The 23903-nt window shown below is 39.2% G+C and overlaps 1 long non-coding RNA gene across 1 annotated transcript in view; it reads left to right on the forward strand.

Annotated features, from left to right (window-relative positions):
* Positions 1-23674, forward strand: part of LOC129730577 (uncharacterized) — a 45798-nt gene extending 22124 nt beyond the window's left edge. Inside the window, exon 4 of the long non-coding RNA XR_008728882.1 lies at positions 22906-23674. This is a non-coding gene — a long non-coding RNA (uncharacterized LOC129730577). The remainder of the gene's footprint in view (positions 1-22905) is intronic.
* The last annotated feature ends 229 nt before the right edge of the window (positions 23675-23903 follow it).

Genomic DNA, 23903 nt, shown 5'->3' on the forward strand with positions numbered 1-23903 from the left:
GCGATACTCAAAGATACAATAACAATTTGGCATCACATGATCCTCGCCTTTTGGCGCATTTGACTTTGTCGAAGACGCGATGATTCCATCTCATAGCTGAAGCGAGATTTTTATGTTTTTACCGGTCCTGGCCAAAAATGCAACCCCCTCCCCGCAAGAGATGAGGATCATGTGATGCCAAATTGTTATTGTATCTTTGAGTATTGCGTACACTCTTGAAATTGCATTAAAAAGATTTCAAATAGGTTAATTTAATGTCGAGATAAACCTAATTTAGTATTGTAGGGGAATTGGGGCAAAATCGACATGTTGCTGACAGTTTACGTAAATCAGACACCTGCCAATCGATTTCTGAGGCTTTTTTACTCAATATGAGATATAATTTGACTACCACCTTTAGATATTAGCACATTACCTTTAATGCTCATACATACTCGATATTATTTTGCTCTGTGGAATATACTAAGACCATGCCAAAACCGATTTCGTAGAATCGCGCTTTTGAGCTCAGTTTTTTTCCGATTTAAGATCTGTTTTTTTTTAAAAGATGAGTAAGAAGATGCTCATATGTGGACAAACTCATGGAATTTTGATATTTGGTCTTAAAACAAAATGGCGCACAGTGCGTTGAGCCATAGACAAAAATCGTTTTTCTTTCTCTTTTATTTGGATGCATCAAGTACCCAGAAGTGTTCACAGATATGTCTTGGGTTGTGAACAAGTATAGGTGAGCTTTGGGAAGCATCACAAATACTAATACGAGCATAGCAAGCGTTAGCGTCCAGAGCAATCATTAGGTTCACATTTCGTGCTAAATTGTTGGGCGTTTTCTAAACGTTGGTAAAACTTAATTACTTCGTGTATTCCAATAACACAAAATGGAAAATAACAATCAAGGTTAGTGCAATATATTTCATTGATAGAGAGACTTGGTTTCGATTGCGTGTATGATTAATCGGTATGATGAGTTGGTGAAGGTATTAATCCTTAAAAAAACGCGAACTCAAACTTTCGTTAGCGTTTTAAAAAAAAGTTCCACCGAGTTCCTCTCTAAAACATACATCAAAAGTTTGCCTTAAGTGTCCTCTACAAAATATATAAAACTTAGCTGCATCTTCCTGCAACTCTAAGAGATTTTTAATTTTTCGTATGTCAATGCCGATCGCTCGTGAAGCGGCAGATATTTGAAAGGTGGTTTAACTGCAATGCAAGCAGAAGAACATCATGTGTATTTCGATATTGTCTCTACCAGAAGACACAGTCGAGCATGTTTATGAAAATTTGCACAAGTTTTCTGCTGTATATTGTCCGAAATTGCGCTCGAAATGGGAGAAATGCAATAGAATAAAAAAGTATTTTATGAAAAAGCATGAAATTTTGTTGGAGTCACCGCTTGCTCTTCCTCGATTCGGTGAGAATAATAATTATGAATACAACCACATTTCTTCTCGTGAGCGTCCTCAGAAACTTCTTGAAAGCTGCTCAACCAGAATTAAAAGACGGCGAGTTGCAGAGCTCGTTGAAAATAACTCCCCAAAAAAATCAGTATTTGCTGCTACCGTTTCGAACAACTATTCCGATTCGTCTAAAAATGACCCAAAACTTGACTTGATAATGTAATATGCATCATGAAGAATTTTAAATTGTTTGTTACTCTGGTAATTAAATATATAAAAAATAATAAAAATGATACGCGAAAGAATACCTAGAAAAATCTTTTTTTTTTGTTATGATTGCGTATAAGTCACTTTTGCAATTATGTAAAAGTAAATCAAACATAGAAATCGCAGTTTTCGTTACAATGTACAACTTTTACAAAGAGATTAACGGTTTCTGGTATAGGATAAGTGCGTTGGCGTTTGGGACAGTTTTGTGATTTAGTGTATCACATAAGACCTTTATGCATTTAGTAGCTCTGAAGGTAACGGACAACTTTTCTTGTTACATCAACATGTTTTATCAACAAAATCGTGTAGTTTTGATTTTTGTCACGTCTTACCCTACATTCAACGCACTGTGTGGCGTCTAAAAAATCTCAAAAATTTTCGATTTTTAAAAAATTCAAAATGGCGCCATTATTGCCCCTTAAGCTGAAATATGTTCAAACTCGGGGATATTTGGTTTTGCATCAAAATACACAAAAAAACTATGCATATAAATCAAGGCAGAAGAAAAAGTCAATTTTTGTTGCACTGTGTTATTGATATATTTTTCATGAAAACTAAACTGAAGTTATAATAAAACTTTTGGCAAAAAGCCCAAAATGGAAAACTTTGTAAAACATTTGTAGCCTGAATATACTATTACGTAATATAACTAGTTATATAACTACCTATAACGGAACGTATATCAGACATAAAATCATCGCGGCGATTATTTAGTGAAATTGTGGGTTCCGGTTTTTCCACTAAATAATCGCCGCTAGACTAGCAACCTGAAATATAGCATTTCTTATGTAAAATTAGTCAACAAATCGATTGGTGATAGTTTCATTATGGACAGGGTACGGGAAATGGTCTATTTTACCCCATTTCACCATATTTTTGCGTATTTTTGGAAATATAGACCCTTTCCCGTGCCCTGCACAGAATGAAAACAACACCAATTGGTTTATTGACTAATTTTACATAAGAAATGCTAAATTTCAGGTACCCAGCCAAGCGGCTTCTAATTAGTGGGAATTTGGGTTCATTTTTTCCCAGTGTGCGTTGGTCGCCCAAAACTATTTTACTAACGAAAATTTATTGATAATAGTATTACCTTGAGTAGTCCCAGGTCCTTGACTTCACTCTTTGAGGTTCAAATATTTCCGTTAAGTCGAAAAATGAGGGTTTTGACGAATCTGCAGAGCGAAAAATTCAGGAATCCACAGCAAATTAACTACAGTTCCGTTAGGAAACATTTGGTCACTCTAACTCTAACTCTAACGGCATTTATACTTCAGTCGAAATTGTATATTTCATCACGATATCTTGAAAATAACATTACTGATACCTATATGGTAAACTGTTCTCTAAAAAAATGACTGTGTGTCGCAATCTGCTCTGGTAGAATGAAACGCTAAATAATCTCCGTCGTGAATAACACTCAACTATGTAAGATCGATAAAGTTCAGGACGACATTCTGCGAGAAAATTCTAACGATGCTGAAAACACACGATTCCAAGAAAGTGATGTTCAAAGTCCACCTCAACCTAACACTGTCAAAACAAGTGGAGGGTAGTCTCTCTGCCATATAAAAGAAATCACTGCAGGTGCTTACGGACACGCATTCCCCTGGGTCGAGGGATCCACTTGAAGCGGAACCAGGGGACAAGACGAACTCTCAAAGGCTTTCATGGATCTTCATTCATGCTTCATAAATCCCTGTGTTTTTATGTAGTATGTAGCAGCAGACCCAATGAATGTTAGAAGCCTTCGCCGCACTGTCGCTGTAAACGCCAAACTTTAAAAAGTTAAGTAAATGTTTTAGAGTCATAACATCCGAACTTATTCATGCAAGTTTCGTTACAGGTTAATCCCAAGTAGCTAACGGAAAACCAAGGTTATACTCCTCATGATATAGTGATTATAATCGGGATGTTGTCCTGCACTATGGCGATCTTTAACCTACACTGTGTTTTTTTTTCTGAACACGGCTGTGGTATCGAGGGATATAAAAATACTGATTACCTCGCAAAACTGGGATCAGGACGGCAAACATTATACCTGAACCAGGAATTTTTAATTGCGTCGTCAAGGGGGAACCTAAATCACGGACAATATAAGAAGTAAATAACCGACGGAACAATGCACAGGAATACAAACAAGCGGAATGTTGTATCTTTTCTAATTCTGGAAGGTTTCACGGTCTCATTCGAAGTAAGCTACGCAAATCACTCTCGGGGCAGTCTCAAGCCCTTTCGAAACTCGAAGAGATTTAAAGCAAGGTGATGGTCTCTCGTGCCTGCTGCTCAATATTGCTCTGGAAGATGTCATTAGAAGAACGGGGATTAATACGAGTGGCACGATATTCCGAAATTCGGTTCAACTTTTTGAATTCCCCGACGATATCGTTGACCAACCCAAGTAACACACGTTGGTATATAATAGTTGACGTTACCTATTCCATGACATCAATATCACCAGAAAAGCGCAAAACATGAAGACTAGTAGAACAAGTACCGATAACTGCATGAAAGCAAGCCAACTTGATATAATTAAGTGGCAAAATACATCTCGAGTACTAATAGGGCAATGCGCAAATCTGTTGCTATGACAACTGTTACGCAGCGCATGCGCAAATGTGTTATGTCTGCGCAGTGCAACCAGATCGGCAATTTCTTTTATCAGTGACAGTTTTAATTCATTATAAAATGATAACAAAAAATAATATTCAACCTTTCAAAAAGAGTTGTTTCTTCCGCTTGAATATTGAAACTGTTTTCGCATAGTTTCAACGTTATCTGGATATAAAATCTAACAAAACTAGAAAACGTTGTTAGATATACAATAACAAAAATCTGAAGTGATATTGGTTACACTGCAAGCGTTTTGTTTACCATTTGATGGTGCGTTTTGACCCGCTTCGAATAAATATAGAAATCGTTCGTATAATTTAAATAATAAATTGATCAAGTAATTTTAAGTTAGGTGTTCAATGCTACGACTATTGTACTAAGGAAAGGTATTTTACAGGTACGTAGTGTTGTTATTAGATGGTGTAATGTCTTACGAAAAGACCAAGTGATAGTGATTGTCATTCTTGAACTCATGTTATTAAAAACATCTCCAAAACCAGAAAAAAACGAGCTTGTTTTCGAAATGCGGTTGTATTACTGATTAAAAACAACTTCAAACACAATATAATAACACAAGTTTTCAATTGCGCTTGTAGTACACTTATATGACTACTTTTGTTGTTACTTATTTTCTATCATGTTTTGTGTGTTACTTGGGAAGTTGACCATCTACAAGGCGCTGATCAGACCGACAGTTCTCTACGGTCATGAGACATACACCGTGCTCATGGAGGACCAACGCGCCCTTGCGTCTACGAGCGAAAAGTGTTGTGCACCATCATCGGTAGGCTGTAGACGAAGAATGGAACGTGGAGAAGGCGGATGAAACACGAATTGCAAGAGCTGCTTGAGTAGCTATCTATCGTCCACACCGCTAAGATTGGCAGGTCGGACGACAGTCCGGTAAAGATGGTTTTTGAAATCATTTCGTCTGAGACGAGACAAAGAGGTAGACAGCGAGTAAGGTGGATCGATAAAGTGGAAGACGACCTACGAAACCTATGCAGACTACAGAGCTGGCGAACTGCAACCATAGAACGAGCGGAATGAAGCTTGAATCCGTCATTAGATCTCCTCCCTTGTATTATTGTTGGCGGTTAGCAGAGATGCCAAATATACGAACTCATCTACCACTTCGACTCCATTACCGTTCATAATCACCGTCCGTAGGAGGAGACGAATCTCCCAGTCATATACTTGGTTTTCGACGGATTGATTCTTAGACCACCGCTTCTAGCCTCGGCTTCTAGTCAGGCGTAGATTACCTTCGCCATCACTGGAAATTGCGCCTCTCGTTTCCATGCCACTCGACGGATTCCTCAAGAGCAATATTGAACAGCGTGCAGGATAGTCTCATCCCCCTGCACGCTTCGAAGGGATTCGAGAGTGATTAATACGTACATATAACACATGACTCGGCCCAAAGTAGCAATGATATGTCGTGCCAGTATATCCGAGGTCGTGCATTATTTGCCATGGCTGGTCTCGATCGACTGTATCATCATTGAAGTCCACGAAAACGTTATAAATGAGCACATTGTATTTCCGGCATATCTGATGGAATTGCCGGAGAGTGATGATTTGATCCATGGTAGCGCGTGTTTGCGTGAAGCCCACTTGATACTGCCCTACGAATCCTTTAGCTAAAGAAGATAGATGGCAGAGAACTTTGTAGGCGGCGTTGATATGACACGCACAGTAACTGCATTGTAACCGGACGATCGGTTTATAGATGGAGCATACAACTCCTCCCATCAATTTTTTTTTTGAATATCGGGAACTGATCGTTTGTATTTTAAGGCCGAATTCCCTTACACTTCTACCAGCTCCGCTATTGAGTTGCTCATTGTAGAACTGCTTCTCTCTACCTGTCGACCACCTCGCGCTCGCTTGTGATCACGTCCCTACGCATATCTCGGTGTGTAGCCTTTACAAGATTAGTTCACCTTCATAAAAAACTTGCGCATGTTATTTTCTCCTCGTGGTCAACTCATATTAAGATTGTCGATATTTAGCAGCGTTCTTCTTGTTGCGATGGCCGTCAAATCAACCATTCTGTTCAAAGTTACTTCTCCTAGTGCCGCGGTTTTTCCGATGGGCAAACCTGGTTGCTACACTTATCGTCGAGAGTTGAAGCACATAGTTCCTTCGTGGAAGGTATTGCCTCGGCAAGTAAGCGCTTGGCAGTTATTGGCAGCCTGCAGGTTGTGCAACTATCGGATGTTCGGTCGAGGAGAACGGCTCTTGCATGTGTGAATTATAGTTTAGTGTGAATTATATAGTGTGTGAATTATATAGTGTTATAGTTTAGTTATTATATTTTCGAAAGAAGTTATTCGTAGAGAAATCCAGTCCTTCCGTTTCTCTGAACGTTGTACGAAGGAGGTCAAAATTGTTTAACTACTTCCTTGTTGAAACCATTTATATCCATTGTTTATGACTTCAACTCGTGCAAAATTGTTTGACGTCTCAAACGAATTTGACGCATTTCTGATGTGTATTTGGCATAGTCTAAGGTCCAAACTATTTTATGTCTAGCTTTCATATTTAGTTAGTGTCTACTGTGGCAAATTGGAAAATTTTAAAATAACATTTTTCAAATGGTCTTTGCGAATCATGTAGAAACAAAATGTATATCAAAAATCTGCATTACCTCATATTTTTGTATGAGTAACGTCGTAAATCGCTCTCAATAATGTGCTTTTTTTATTCTTCTACACCATGAGGTACGTGTTAATGGTAAAAAATCCGTTCAGTTGCCTAATTAGAAAACATTCAATCATGACATTATAATGCTATAGGTTGCATCGTTTCAAATTTATTATAAATGCCAATTACATATGAGTTATAGCGATGTGGACAGAAAAAAAGATATAGGAAATTTGGAATGCAATCGATCAAAGCAAATCCATCAAATGAATTCCACCATTGAAAGCAGCTTTAAATTATTCAATTTTTATCATGCGACAGCTGTCCACACGTCTATCGATTGTCGCTGACTGAAATACATCCACGCCGATGGAGCTTTAATCAATTTTTCACTGTCTGGCAATTCCAAGGCTTGTGTATTATCGGTAGCCAGTAGGTACCCACCTATCATCGACAGAGTGGTTGTGTTATTTACCACTGCCAGGCTCCGTCAAATCATGTTTTCAACGCATGAGGGTAGAGCGCGATGTTTAGGTTCAGCTTCTGTGAACTGGCAGCAATTAACGCGAGCCACAGCAAACTAAGTCAACTGACAATAACTGATGGTTGTTATCATTCAATTAACGATATCGCGCCCCTCGGAGCCCGATACGCTGATATTGACGCAATTACATCACACAGCAGCTGGAACAATAATCAGTCATGCTTTCGGGGGCAAGATTTCAAACAAGATGCTGTACAAAATTTATAACACTGTATCGATAATTAAATCGATCAATCAAACAATGTCACTGGAAATTGTTACACACTGGTGACCGTACTACTGTTTGATTCGGTAGTTGACATATCAACCCATGAGGGAACAGCGATAGAAAAAAATCATTTGATTTGAATCGACACTTGCAGAGTCTTCTGTCATCGTAATATGTTCTAGTGCTTCCAAGAGTGATAGCAAACATTCATTTTCTGCGTCAACAACATTGCTATTATGGACTTGTCTGTCAGCTGAGAGCTCGACTTTCAATCACGACAATCCGTAGAGCAATTGTTTGTTATCACATTTTGATACTACTCCTCATTGCTTCTTTGATAAGCCCGTAAAGACGTGCAGGTAATTAAACAATAATTGATGTTCGAAATGCTTTTAGTATTAGCTTCTAGCAGTCACTGTAGTGGAACAATAATATAGTAACTGGATATATGAAGATTGTCACCAGCATTTATCGTTACTTTGCAGCTGTGTGTTTACAATTTTTGTTTTTTCAATTTGTTTCGGCTATTGAGTCGTAATTAAATGGTTGGTTCGACCTTTGCGTCAAATTTTCCGATTCTAATTGGGATCATCATCATGGCACTTGTATATGCTGTCATATTGAAGTATAATTTTTAGTTTTATTCGAAAATAACTAGCTCCTTGTCTGGCACGATTAGGTAAAATTGGAAAAGTTTGAAACAATGTCAAAATATATTCTGTGGATCTTTACCTACGATTTTCTCAAGATGACGAAATTACTTTTACTTTGTATGTCGACAGTTTGAGACACGGTAAAAAACAAGATTCCTTCATTAAAAATCATTGCTAACAGCATTGGAATGACCGCTATTACAGCAACATAACAAATCACACCGATTCATTTCATTTTTTTCATAGAGCTCCGAAAATCGACTGCACCATTTAGTTTAAGCATGTCTTGATATTCTTAGAATTGCGTTGTTTTATACTGTCCTACGTTTCGCCATCAATCAGTGAATTCTTCAGGATAGATATATTTGGTTCTTTTTGTCAAGGTGCTTTTTATCAACTTTAGCTGTTGCCATTTTGTATACAAGGCAAGGCTGGATTGAGGAACGTGGTGGCTCAGGGACCAATTATCATAAGCAATCCCCCTTTTCAGTTGACAAATATTCAGTAATGGAATATGTCGTACAAAATCATAAATTAAAGAAAGTTAATTAAAGGTTATAGAAACATTGTGCTAGGTTTTATTAAAACATCAGTTGTTTGAGAAAGTATTACGAAATATTTTGGATTTTGATTTTTTTGTATATAGTCAAGAGTCATGAAAAGTGAACTTTTGTGTGGGCCCCCGCTATGATGGCGTGTGATAATATTACGAAACTACTAAGACTGCTTAGCGGGAAACATCTCTAACATATATAATTATAGAACAGTCGAATTATCAGTAAAACCTACATACAATCGCGAATTCGCAACAAAACTTCTTCGTTTTATTAACTTCCATACGTCGATACTAGTTCTACTATCAAAGGTTTCTCTTAGTTGATTCAAAATACTGAATTCGAAGTATTTTTGCGAACTCTGATTTCGAAGATAATGTTTTCGCTAAACTTAAGCCTTTGAGCAAGATGTTGGAAAAACAAAACCAATTTTATTTTGCCTTAAGCGTCAACTTAATTGATGTAATGCTTGCAGTTTTAAATAATGCCAATTCTTTCAAGTGCTCATCCAGGATCGAGATATCAATATATATTAATTTACAGTACATTTCAACACCACAAGGTGAAACAAGTCCAGCAAACAAACCGATACGCTATTGAAGACGACACACAGGGCGTCTACCAAAGCCCACGAGTCCAGAAAGAAGCAAGATAATACACACACAGCGTATCAAGACGATCTAAAGGAGGAACGGTGCGGCAAGGGGGCGAAAAAATTCATCGCCAGCGGCTCACACCAAATCATGCCGGTTCAGATTAATGTCTGATTGCTTGTCCATACCTTCCGACAGGCGCGTCTATACAAACAACAACGCCATCGTCATCAACACCCGACGAAGAGCAAAATTCGAACGGTGATGATGATGATCTGAAAAGCGGTGTTCAATGGTGTGAAGTTAACTGCAAAAACATTTTTCTATATTTTTGGCCTTTCATTGAGTTTCAAGTACTTTCCGTACCTTAGTGTGTCCGTCTTGCCCGACCTGGCTGTAAATTTTTCAAACGATCGTAGCTCTCTATTGGAACGTCGAAACTCAGCTGGATTTTCAGTAGAAAACCGAGGAAAGACTAATTGAACACTTTACTATCGGGAATAACTGAAAACTATAATTTGACAGTTTGCTTGCTGAAAACCGACAATGCATATCAAAAGTATTAACACACTACAAAGAAGATATTCGCTGCACTCAACTATCACTATCAAACTAGAATGTATAGTTTGTAAAACATTAAAAGTGTCCATCTTACCCGCAGTGTCCGTCTTCACTTACTTCCCCTACCGGTTTTAACCAACACACACAAAACTAATTCTTAAAATTCAGGTTTTTTTCCCGATTGTCATCAAATTATCAGTGTGTAAAGAAAAAAAAATTAATGTTCGTTCCGACATCTCTGATTAAATTTTCGCTTTCGTAACCGAATGTTCGCACTTTGACATTTTGTACAACCGCGGAACCTACAATTTTCTTTTGATGTACAATTACCATAACGCTCATCGTTGTCGGCTCTCTATTTTATAGTATTTTTAAATCAAAGATCGTTGGACCGTTGTGAGCCTTCAGGAGCGAGAGAGAAGTCGCTTCCCCATTACAGTTGTCAATTCATATTACTTGCTAACATCATATTACTTGCTCCGCTATCCTCAGGAACAAATCGCTCAACAAATCAAGAACTTTTTGACGAACATGAATACCTTTTGTGTGTAACTTGGACAGGGGAAAAAAATGTACCGAGCGATGACATTTTTTTGGTAACATCCGAGAGCGTCCCTCTATGACAGTGTTGGTTTTGGCAAAATAAAGACAGCCGGCAGATAAAATATATTGCGACGATACCGTTGCCGTCGTTCCCCATACACGAATGTTTTTCTCTTTGCTGTTCACCTTATTCCGTCGACGATAGCATGTATGGTTGCATATAACATTTGGTATGCGATACACACATCCTTTGGCACCATTGGCATACCTGGTATTGGATGATGATGAAGCAAAATCTCCTGCCGAATCCTGCGAGCTCTTTGCTAAATTTTTTGCATCGGTGTTCGACGAAACTCCTGCCTCTGAACATGAAACTGCATCATACATCATTCTTGTGGACTGCCTGAATCTGACGTCGTTTGGGGTTACACCTGCGATCGTTATCCCTGCTACGAAAAAGCTGAAAAGTTCAAATTCTCCGGGACCTGACGGTATACCATCGGTTATGTACTATCGCTGTGCTGTTGATTTTGCTGCGTCCCTCGCAGCCATTTTCACCCGCTCGCTCAACGATGGAGTTTCTCCCGAAGTTCAGGAACAATCGTTCATTGTTTACCGTGTTCAAAACTGGCGACAAGAGGAACGTAAGAAATTATCGAAGCATAACAAGCTTGTCTGCAGCGTCAAAGCTATTCGAAAGTATCGTCAGTGATGTGATTCGCAGCAGTCTATGAGCTACATCTATAATGATCATTTACCACGAATCTGTTGGTCTTCACCAGCACCAGTGTTACTGCAGTGGAGAACAAAACTCAAATTGATGCCATCTACACAAAACACAATGAACAATAAACTGTTGGCCAAACTGTCTCGTCTTGGTTCTTACTCGAGGCTGGTATCGTGGATTAGGTTTTACCTAACTGGTCGTGAACTTCGTGTTAAAGTTGACTCTTGTATATCTTCGAGCTTCTGCAATTCAACCGGAGTGCGGAGTGGTGAGACCAATTCTTGAGACCGCTTGCATTGCCTGGAATCCTGTAGATACGTGCTGGATCGATAGAATTGGAGACGTTCAGCGAAGATTTATCCGATTGGCCTTACATCACCTTCCTTGGCGAAAGTTCTTCCTGAATACGCAAACCGATGCAGACTTCTGAACCTAGACACACTTGGAAAAAGGCGTAAAATTCAACAGGTGTTTTTCGCCGCAAAGCTGCTCAGTGGATGAGCTCACTCTCCTCGACTACTTTCCACGCTGGATTTTCGTGTGGCTCAACGTCATCTTCAGTACCGTACCGTTTCACCATACCCCTCGATTTAATCACCACCAACTTGACCTCGGGGTGGGACGTTACTATAATTTTCTTGTGAACCCCTTTCTGTCATGTATTTCGTCTTCGATGCATCGACGACCAGTCCAATCCGTTTGGCTTCGACCTTCAATTTGATGTATGTATCCGCCATCTTCACAAAAGTCCAAACTTTAATATCGATATCATTGGCGAAACCAGACAGTTAAACCGAATTTAGGAATATCGTGCCTCTCGTGTTAATCCCCGCTCTTCTAGTCACACCTTCTGGGGCAATATTAAACAGTGGGCACGAGAGACCATCACCTTACCCTAAACCTCTTCGAGTTTCGAGCCGATATTTTAGTTCACGTAGTGACCAACAGTTTAGTAACGCAAAAATCACAGGAGGGTTGTGTGCAAAGCCACGACCGCAATGATGAAGTAGAATACTTTTACAAGAAAACCCGGCTGCTTGCGTGTCAGTCATTTTTTAATTTGTTGTTCAATTCAATATCGGATAAGATACCGATCACATCTTGGCGTTGTCACTGACAGTGCGAATAAAGTATTTTTTGTGATAAAATAAACAGTGAAAAGCTGATTTAACACTCAAAACTAGACGACATGAGCCGTCAAAATGAGTCAACTTTTCATTGAATGCATTTACTAGTGCCCGCAATCGCACAGAGACTGCATTTCACTGAAGTGCCTCACTGCATCAGCTGCTATCGATGCTAAACCGGCTGCAACTTCTATGCTATCCGTAGCCATGCCAATGTTTTGGTCGCTATACGCTGCTATTGGTATCCGCTGTCCCTGCATCAGCTGGCCCAGCTGCTATCGATGCTGAGATCCGCTGCAACTAGTGCACTATCCATTGCTATGCCACAGCTGTGGCCGCTATCCGCCTGGTATCCACTGCACTGCTACTGCTGCTGCTAAGGGAAGACTGCTGTTGTCGCTGTCTAGAACTATTAAGAGCGGCTTCGACTGAAACAGGCTTTTATATAGGGATGAAAAACCTATCGATAGTTATCGATAGTGGTAGGAAATCAACGATAATTATCGATAATCATTTCAGTCGATATTTCCCATCCTTACTCTTATACAGACAAGTAGCATATTCAAATTGCAAGGTCTATGTTTCTGTCGACCGTGCTTGGGAAGCAATCATATTAACGACTAATCAGATCAGTCAAATTTCGGACTTCAACAAGGATTGACCATTCTCAATAATATAGTTGCTTTTCATGATTTGGACTTGATAATTTTTGAATTTTGATTATGCGAAAAATTAATATTTATGCTGATAATGAAAGCTTTTCGGATGTTGTGCTCATGACTGAAGGAAAAGATAATTCAGTACGTTCTGAGACACGGAGATGAAGCCAAATATATATGTTCCAAATTTCTTGAAAGTGTAAATTGATTTAGGATAAAAAATTTACTCTCTTATTAGGTTTTTATTTCATCCTGAAAAGGACAATTTGTTGTTCAATTCAATGCCTGATAAGATGCCGATCACATCTTTGCGTTATCGCTGGCAGTGCAAATAAAATATTCCTTGGGGGAAAATAAACACTGAGAAGTTTTCCAGAACGTTCTTTTCATTGGATGCATTTGCTAGTGTGCCTGCTATCGCTCAGAGACAGCATTTCACTAAAATGCCACACTGCTTGATTGATTGATTTCTTTTGAAGGGACTTTAACCCCAAACGGTCATTCGTCCCTAAAATGCCACACTGCATCAGCTGGCCCTGCTTATATTGATGCTGGGACCAACGTCAACCGCTGCGCTATCTCCGTTGCCACAGTAGTGGACGCTTCCGTTGCCATTGGTATCCGCTGCCCTGCATCACCTGGTCCTGCTATCGATGCTGAGACGCGCTCCGCTATCCGTTGCCATACCACAGCTGTGGCCGTTGTCTGCTGCACTGCTACTGCTGCTGTATCCACTGCACTGCTAAGGACGGACTGCTGTTGTTGCAGTCTAGAATTATAATGAGTGGCTTCGGGTGAAACAGGCTCTTATGTAGGCCAAATAGCACATTTCAATTGCCAAGGTCTATGATTCTGTCAACCGAGCTTGGGAAGCAATCATATAACGACCAATCAGAGGCCGAAGTTTTCGTTTTGACAAGGCTTGACTATTTTCAATAGTACAATAGTTTGAAAAATAAAATTACAATTATCTTCTTTTGGGAAGAATCTTAGAAGATTTTCCAATCTATTGCTGCAAGAACGAAGGAAATCCATCGAATACTAACCGATTTTTTAGCATTTGAAATTGGACATATTTTTCACTTTTTCCGGTTTTAGATTTTCATTTCACATCCCTATGTAGCCTAACTCCCTGAGAGAAGTATTCTACTTCAAAAAGGCACCACTAACAAACATATTCCTTATGTACTGTCGGTTCACCATATTAACTTTTTTGTAAATCAATTCCTTATTTGATACACCGTATAATGCTAGCTTTTCCGCTGCATTGTGGTCAACCCGCGGAAAGAAGAAGTCTCTTTCTCTCTGCCTGAACATGCGATGCGAATCAAAGAAGCATTCGCGTAAAATTGAATCTCGATGTAGAAGCGCAACGAAGTAGTCAGCCACTGAGCCAAACAACGGTTGAATGATGTCCAACCGCCAAAGCCGTGCGGTTGCGCCGTTGTATCACCGCACCGTGAAGTCATCAACATGAATCACGAAACGGCGGGAGCTGAAAAAAAAATAAATTGCTGTTGGTAAACGATCCAAGCGAACAACAAAATGAGTATTTAATTGAATAATTAATAAGCTTTTGAGTTGTCGGCTCGATTCGGCCGTTGCGCTTCAATTTGCGCCTGGGTTTGATTTGTGACTACTTGTGAATCTAAAAGTGAAATGTGGTATTCATTGATTAATAGTAAAAATAGAGTATAAGGTGCAAATTTAGGATTTTTGATAAACGTTTGATTTTTCTAAAACTAAATGATTTTGACATAGCTTTACATTGCGTACAATTTGGAATAGAAGAAAAATCGAAAAACCGAACCTGTACAAATCCGAACTAACGGAGCCGGTACGAAAAGACCTCCGCACTGTGAAACATATGAAATATTCAAACTAATAATTCATCCACTCCTTTACGCGTTCATTTATCTGTCTCGCTTGTTCCCTCGACAGAACTGTTGTTGCAGTTTCGCATTTTTCATTCCAATGTGAGCTGATTTATGCTTTTCAAGAATGATTAATTAATCAATATACACATATTCGTACACGGTCATTTATATCCATTTCCTTCGTTCTCATTCAACGTGTCAAACAGACTGGCACTGCGTTGGCTTCCCGGGTTAGATGAGATCGATGGCCAAACAGGAGGTTCTTCAAACCACACGGCGGGACACGTTGCCGCATAAAATGCCAGTGCGCCCGGTGCGAATCAGCTCTGATGGCTAGCGCGAACTGGGGATGGATCCAGTGGGTGGTGGCGTGTTACACACGCCTTTACATATTCAAAAGAATCACGTACGCCTTCAACGTCACGTCACTCATCGCACAACTGATCAGCACTGATAAATCGGAATGAAAAATAATGTACGAAACGGAGCCGTGCAAATTAAATAAATATGTCAAACACGTTGTTAGGTTGCTATCAGTGGGAATATAAATCGTTCGCGAGATATCATTGCCCCTGGTCTCGCTGACATTCTGACAGGTCTGAAAAACGAGAATACATTTCATTGTTGTGGAATGTTGCTCCTGCTACTGGGTGGTGGGATACCAGCTAAAATATCGCACCAATCAAAATATTACTGTATAGAAAAAATCATAAATCGCAACCATTAGTTTTGTGGTGTTATTTCATGGTTAAATTAACTTTGATCACATAGCTAAACTTAATCCATAATACGAAATGATGATGATGATCATGATCTTACCAATAATAAAAACCATGGTGTGTAAAGGTTTGACGTAACGGTGTGTCAAAAAGAATAATCAGTCATAATGAGAAAAATATGACAGAGACTAAGTTTGTTTACAAACAAACACTGTACAAGAATGATTTTATCTTAAAATACATTTTTTTGAGGCATCAAAATAATAAACATGGCAATGCTACATACACAGACAAACAGACGTGCCTCTTCGAACAAAAATCCTGGAAAATCTTTGTCCTTATTCGAAACGTTACACTTATGTGCCACCTTGTGAGCTTATTGCTTACCAACTTATTTTCGTAAACCGGTTTTTGTCTTCGCTAATTGGTGTGCACGCTTGCTTAAACCAACTCAAGCGGCTTAACTGATGGTTTTTGTTTTAGATAATGAATGTGCACGCTTGCTTATAGCGACACTAGCGGCATTATTGCCCACTAAGCAAAATTTCGTTATTTTTCTGGTCGATGAAATTGTCATCGATTGGCACGTTTGTCTGTCTGTGCTACATATCTCGCTATCAATATTTAAACATTCCAAAAGTAATTCAGAATTTAAAATATGAGCACAGAATTAAAGGTTTTGAGAACGAGGTGTGCTTCTGTGATAATAATGTACCGTTTGAGACTTCACTGTGGATTATGTCAAAATTCATTGACTTTACAGGAGAGGTAAGTTGGTTCATTATAAACTTTAAAAAATTTAACTTAATCACCCTGTATATTTGTGTGGAAATGGTTACGAGGCGTATTCCTGCAACATTGATTTTGTTGTGTTTCAGTAGCGGGGTTAACGGGAAAGATGGGAGAGTATTTCTACTGTTATGAACCACTAAAGTTGTTTTCAAATGGCGATCGGACATCGGTTTAACTCTATCTCAATGATGTAGATGGTGAGCAAAAAATTGTACTTCATAAGTTCTAAATCTATACCGATCCTTACCATTTAGTAAGAAATCCCATACGCTTGGTGCTATTATACAGGGTGTCACCGTGAAATTGATACACTGTATTTATGCCAAAAAATTAGAACAGATGAATATTTCTTCTCTACTTTTTTTTATTATCATGGTAGAGTAGTAAAGATACAGTTGAATCAGTCCCATTCAAAACTTTCGCCTTTGTATTTGATTACAGCCCGCAAACGCTTCTCAAAATTATCACAAGTTTTCTTAGCATGTACCCCCAAATGCTGAAGTCTGGTGAATTCAAATCGGAAGAGAATGCAGACAATTCAGAGGTATAACGATTCACCTTCAAGAGTAACTGAACTGATAAAACGCCGTAAATTTTCGTAGCACCACCTCTGAACAACGATGCCTTATGCGCTGGCGCTGAATCTTGTTGAAATCAGAAACTTTATTCTTCAAATAAATCCTTGGCACAAGGCAGCAAATGGTCTTTAATGACTTGTTGTATATAGGGTAGGTGAGCCAGTTATGGCAAGTGCACCAGTTATGGTTATATCGCATAAGCGCAATGGTACCAGTTATGGCAATACTCCATTTAAACTTCATAGGCTATAACTGGTTCATGCCATAACTGGTACATTTTTTAGGTATTGCCATAACTGGTACTCCTCCCCTAGTACTCTAAATAATTTTTACACCCCTGTCGATAAGCAGCAGTGGAAACTTTTTTCTGTTGGATATTGCTCCCCGAACCATCACAGCTTAAGCATTCTTGAATCGTTACAATCCACTTATATCGGTTTGAATAACACGAAGACATGCTCCATACACTCTCCTTGTTTAAAGCAGCCTTCAACGCGAATTTCATCTGCGTCTTCAGTAGTCATCGAGATATGACAACTCTGTCGGCAGTATTTCTGTGACTTCACTAGCCTTTTTTCTTACCGACCGGGTTGAATTTCGTCGGATACATTCTTTAACTTTGTTTGCCGCTGCAGTCCGCACACTTCATACCCGGTTTCTGCTCGGGGACAACCGTGCCGTTTCATGATCCTGCACACGAATAATCTATTAAAATTCAGATATGACACCTTCCTTCTGATCTGTATGTTGTTTATTCCAACAAGATACATCATTTTGATTTGTTCTCTACTTGAATCCATTACAGTTCTCCTCTGAAAAAAGTGAAACACAGTCATTATCTCTGAACTATAAACTTGTGTCGCAATCAAAACAAACACAGCCGATGCACTCAAATGTGTGTGTCACTTTCACGGTAACACCATGTATTATTTTTTTTATATTATGGTCAAATTCCGAATGGAAAATGTGATACAAATTTAATTTTGTAGATAAATATTGTTTTTCGTCATAGATTTATGTTGCTTACTTACCTTACCTTACGTTACCAAATAGTCCCAAGCCAAGTGATGTGTCTTACAGCTGTACGTAGCAGTTGTCTCCACTCCGCTCTGTCCATGGCCGGCTCTGGAGTCTGCGTAGAGTCCGTAGGTCGTCTTCCACCTGATCGATCCACCTCGCCCGCTTTGCATCTCTTTGTTTTGTCCCAGACGGATTCGTTTCAGCAACCATCTTCACCAGGCTATAGTCTGATATTCTTACGAATATCAACTACACAACCTACCAACCTCAGCGGTGTGGACGATAGAAAGTTGCCCAAGGAGCTCCTGTGGTTCGCGGTTCATTCGCCTTCTCCACGTCCCGTTCTCCATCTACATTTCACCGAAGATGGTACGCAACACCTTCCACTGGAAGACCGTAAGAGCGCGTTGGTTCTCCACAAGCATAGTCCTTGTCTCATGGCCGCAGAGGACTACCGTTCTGATCAGTGTTCTGTAGATAATCGAATTGCAGCGGTGGTGAATTCAAATCTATCGGAGCGTCCTCTGGAGACCAAAATATGCGCGTTTTCCTGTCATGATGCGACGATGAATTTCTTTGCTCTTGCTTTTTGTCCTCGGTTACCAGTGGGCCCAGGTACACGAAATCGATGTGGGAAGTTATCAACATCTTCTCTTGAACCTGTGCCCTTCGTTTACTTCGTCTTCGATTCAATAATAAACAGTCAAATTCGTTTGGCTATGGTCTTCACTCCGATGTACGTATCCGCCATCTTTAAAACGGCTCGTGCCGGTACGATATTTTAAAAGACGGTTGTACCGAATTTTAAAGTATCTTACCACTAAACGGCAAAATATTTAGGAGAGTAGGTGATGTATAGTAGAGTGACCACATTGTAATTACAGCAATCAAATTTGTCTGTTTTCTGTGATGCAACACAATACCTTCCAGCAACTTCTTCGATATTAGTTCTTCCTCCCAAATCTTGAAAATTAACCAGTACATGGCTCTAGCCAGTCCTTCTCCACTGTATGTCTTCCTTGCTCCCTACATCGCCGTTCAGATGATCATCGAAGTGCTGCCTCTCTCGATTACCTTAAACTCGTCTGTAAGAAGGTTTCCATGCAGGTTCCTGCAAGTATCGGCTTGTGGCCTGCGTAACCTTTGCGGGAGCTGTTCAGCTTTTCGAAGAACTTCCTTGTGTCATTAGCTTAGTGCAGCTCTTTCGTCATTATGCAATCTCGGTTTACGTCGGCGCTTTTTCCTGGGGAGAACTGAGTTTTGACTGTTCCGTATTCGTCGGTTTTGTTCCACGTTTGTTCTCATACAGTGTTCCAGCATTCTCACCTGTTCTTCTCCTCGACTAACGGTTTGCATCCGACGTCAAACCAATGGTTTTTATGCTCTTGTAACTAGTAGCATTACAGTAGTGCTACCTATGATGCATATCGAATGCACCTCCAGCATCCTTCAATAGTAGATAAACTGTCCTTCCATGGGCAGCACTGCCTCCAGCGGCTGGGTTTATTCCTGTCTAAACCCGGTGTCTTGCAGTTGCTCAATATTTTGTCGCGGCGTTCAACTTCGGTGGGTATTACACAACGTTCGAATCTATATTCGCACTGTGGTAGGTGCGAACGTTGATGATGTCGGAGAAGATTACCATTTTGTAACGTGTCTCCCATCCTACCTGAGCATTCATGTCCCCAATGATGATTTTCACGTCTCGCCATGGGCAGCTATCGTAGACCTGCTCCAGCTGCGCGAAGAACGCTTCCTTCTCGTCGTCGGGTCTTCCTTCGTGTGGGCAGTGTACGTTGTTAACCAGCAGTGTACGTATCGATGTTTTTTCTACAATAGGCTTTGCTGAATGCCGGTGTATGTAACATGATCATAATTGTGTTCGGGGGTCTTTCAAAACTGACGTCCAGTAGTATGAAGACCCCTCGGAAATTGTTATTAGTACTAGGAAACAGTTTGTTACTGAGTGAACAGTATTTTAAACAAAAAAAAGATTTTAGTATCCATGTTAAATGGAATAAAATTAAATAATAGGAGCTCTTAGAAAGGGAACATGACCAACTAATCTTCAATTGAACAATGTTCCTACTCGAAATATTTTGTCACAAACAATAACTTCGAAATTATATTGTTGGGATACAATATAATAAAAACATATAATTTGTGTATGACCCCCGCACGTGTTGACATGTTTGTTCTGTAGATTCGTTCGTATCAATATGTTGTCTACTTATCTTCAGACGAAGGTGAAGACTGAATTCACCAGAATTGATATAATATAGTATACACGACAATAAAGTTGGGTAATTTATATCCTTTCTCAAAAATGATGACACTTCATAGGTTGACAAAAAACTATACAAAGTCAACTATTAAACAATATCGCACGCTAGCCTGGGGGCTAATGCGGTCTCGATCAACTAGATAAGTTGAGAGAATTCATTATCGATATTGTTTTCGGCACATTTTTGTATGTTGTAGGATAAGTACAACGATACACCGTGCCCCAGTTCTGAGTCGAGAAAATTTCCAGCTCGAAAAGTTCCTCGACCTGATCGGGAATCGAACCCGATATCACAACCGTGTGGGAGAGCTAGCCGACTGACATCGCTAACCACAGAACTACGGGGACCACTAAGTCAACTATTAACTGTCAATAACTCATAAGTTCGAATATATCTGAAGTTGAAACTTATGTTCTTAAGTACCAGTTATAATTAATTACTGAAATTTTGGGTTTGTGAATAATGAAAATAATTTTATCTCGTTAACGGTCAGTCCTAAAGTTGTAATATTCATGTCGATTGATGATATAAACAACTTTTCTCAAAGAAACAAAATAGCTAGCGCCATTTATTCAGAAGATAAATGTCAGCGCCATCTGTAGAAAAAAGAAATTAAAGCGGCATGAATACATTCTTCAAAAAGATGGTTTTATGGTGAGCAACATTGCCGAAGACATGAACACTGTGGAAACAACTGTTAAGGAGTTATGAGGTTTTGTCGCACCAACGGACCAATTTGCCCCATTGTGCGTCGTTTTTCATATATTTTACTTATTGTTTTATTTTTAAGAACAATTGTGGACACCTTTACTTAATTCAACTAGCAATGTGATTTTTTTTTAAATTGAATTCTTCATATTCATTGCAACACAAAAAAAATTGATATTCATGATATCGCGCTACGTTGCTTTGCATATACATGTAAATAATTTCCTACTAACTTTCATAATGCTTAAAATAAAAAAAGATTCGACATCCCGTTTACGTCAATACAAATAGCACGTTTACGCATTTCCCGAATCAGAATGCCTAGTAAGTATATGTAATGGATACCGACAAAGCAGTCTTTTTGTTACTGATTCATCACCCAATCCATTTAAAAAGGTTCCCCGGTACAAAACAGATTTCGTAACCGCGAGCACACGACCATAAATCATGTATCGGATAGGGAGAAAAACATGCCCGGTGCCGTCGTAAATCATTAATTATTAATCCCACAGTCGACCGTGGCGGCATTAGAGATTAATTTCCCGCTGACATTTTTCTTTAGCGGCGTCATTTTTCTGCGCCAGTCGAGTCTCACCTGAACAGCAGAAGTTGTAATAAATTTACATAAACACGTCCGCTGTGCCACTTAAATGGCAGACCAAAAACGATTGTCAGTTGGCAGTTAGCGATTAGCGAGCGGAGCTCGATTTGATAGATGCTGCCCGGTTACGGCCGCTCCGACAGTGGTACTTTAGGGTAAACTCAGTCTATTTCGGCTTTTTTTGTTCTTTTTATTTTATTATGTACAAAACCAAATTTAATCAACTCAGCAACGAAAAGTACCTTTTAATTATCGACATATTATTTCACGTGAAGTAAAAATGTCATTAAAATGAATACCTACAAATCCTACATCCAATATTTATGCTGCGAGTCGCGCATCATTAAAAATTTATAAAAATCACTTAAATTTGTTCTGAAAAGCGAAAAGGATGTTTGAAATTGTGTTTTCTATCTGAAAATGAAAGTAACGTATGAAAAATATTTAGCCTGAACATTCAGAAGCAATTTTACCCTGAACTCTTTCTTTGAGTAAATAAGTTTATAATCATAAAGGGATGATGATGCTGACTACTACCCTACAATCAGTGGCATTTGAGGACGCCTGTCGCGCTTACACGAAATATAATAAAAGCTTCTAATTTGGCTCCGCGTGGCCGTAGGTAATCCATTAAGCAGACTGACAAGCCGATAGTCTGACAAAAACTTGATTATCACTATGATTGATTTAAAAAATGGCTCCACAGCTCACTCGAACATTATCAGTGTCCAGTATTTATTTTGTAGATATTTTTCGCAGTGTGAAACCACTTCCACCTGTTCGATTTAATTCATTATGGATTTGAAATAAGGAACGTTTAACTTATTGTTTACTTGCTCCCTTAGTGTTATTGACTTTCATAGTCATAAAACAACCGATTGTATTTACAGTCTTTGATATTTCCAGAATCTAGAAAACGACGGGCCTGATATAGCAACTTCTAGAGAGCACCATGATAATATTTTTGCATTTGGCTAACCATTTTTAAACAATTCGTTTTCTGTATCACTTTTAAACTCAGAATCATAAAATAAATATGATTTTTTGTGCAAGGTAAAATAATACAATGATCTCATTGTAAGAAGCACTCCACAACACATTCGACTCTCGCCGAAGCTATCGCGCAATAAGCTATTAATTATCCACAAATACCATCAATCTGTGTTGACCATTTGAGTAATCAATCATGTTCTGAAAATATCATAATCAATTAATATTTATTTTCAGAAAACCAAGCTCTTGACGGGAAGGCAACAATTGAGCCGTGCCCCTGCACTCCTGTCTGGCAGTTACGCTTGTCCCGTCCACCCGGGCGACCTCCCAGTCAGATAGGGCTCAGCTGGCGGCCTCATCAGTCAGCCGACAGCTCACACCGCACCGTGCCATGACAGGACAACGAGTCATACTTTGTGGCCAAGGCACTCTATAGTGAACAAGTCAACAGCAATCGTTCCAACGATTCGTTAACGTCGAAACAAGCTCTTTTGTGAATAGATGAAACTTTTTTGTTTGACTTTGTTTATTGCATACCTTTTGACCTCACGTTCGTTTTAATTCATTTTTCACCACCACCGCCCGGCGGGTCTCTAGCACTTCTGAGTGCGCCCACATGGCATCGCTTCATCAAAGGTCGTTGATTCTCTCACTATACACTTCCATGGTCACCTAGATCAGCCGGACAACCCGCATTGGTGCCTTTTTTATTCCAGTCCCATCAACCAATACCAAAAAGTCTCGGCACGAAACAAGGCAACAAACAACAACAGTTTGACAGCTCGCGTTTCATTAATTTAGATATTATTAATGCTCACTAATAAAGTATGATCGTTAACAAAGAGGCTTTCAGTCATTTATTATACTTATGAAATATTGCTCTGAGCATGATTGATTGCGCACCTATACCCTGGTGATAAATCATTCGCTGAAAGTGGAATGGCGACCGACGCCGGCTTTTTTGCTGTTGAATGACGGAGTAAGGTTAATGTGTACTTGTATATTTCACTGCGAAAAAATAGCGTTTGTATTTGTAGCTATTCGGTGCATTCTGATGTACGATATAACGTTTTTGCTGTGCAGTTTTGATTTATCTATATGTTAAATCATAAAAATAAGTAAATTTTAAATCTTGTGTGTATATTATGAACGATTTACTTCAATGAAATGCCATTTTCAACTCAACTCAACTCAGAACATTTAAACAATGCAAGTTAAATGAAGATTATAAA

This window comes from Wyeomyia smithii, chromosome 3, assembly GCF_029784165.1.
Source record: "Wyeomyia smithii strain HCP4-BCI-WySm-NY-G18 chromosome 3, ASM2978416v1, whole genome shotgun sequence".
In the NCBI taxonomy this organism is placed as follows: Eukaryota; Metazoa; Arthropoda; class Insecta; order Diptera; family Culicidae; genus Wyeomyia; species Wyeomyia smithii.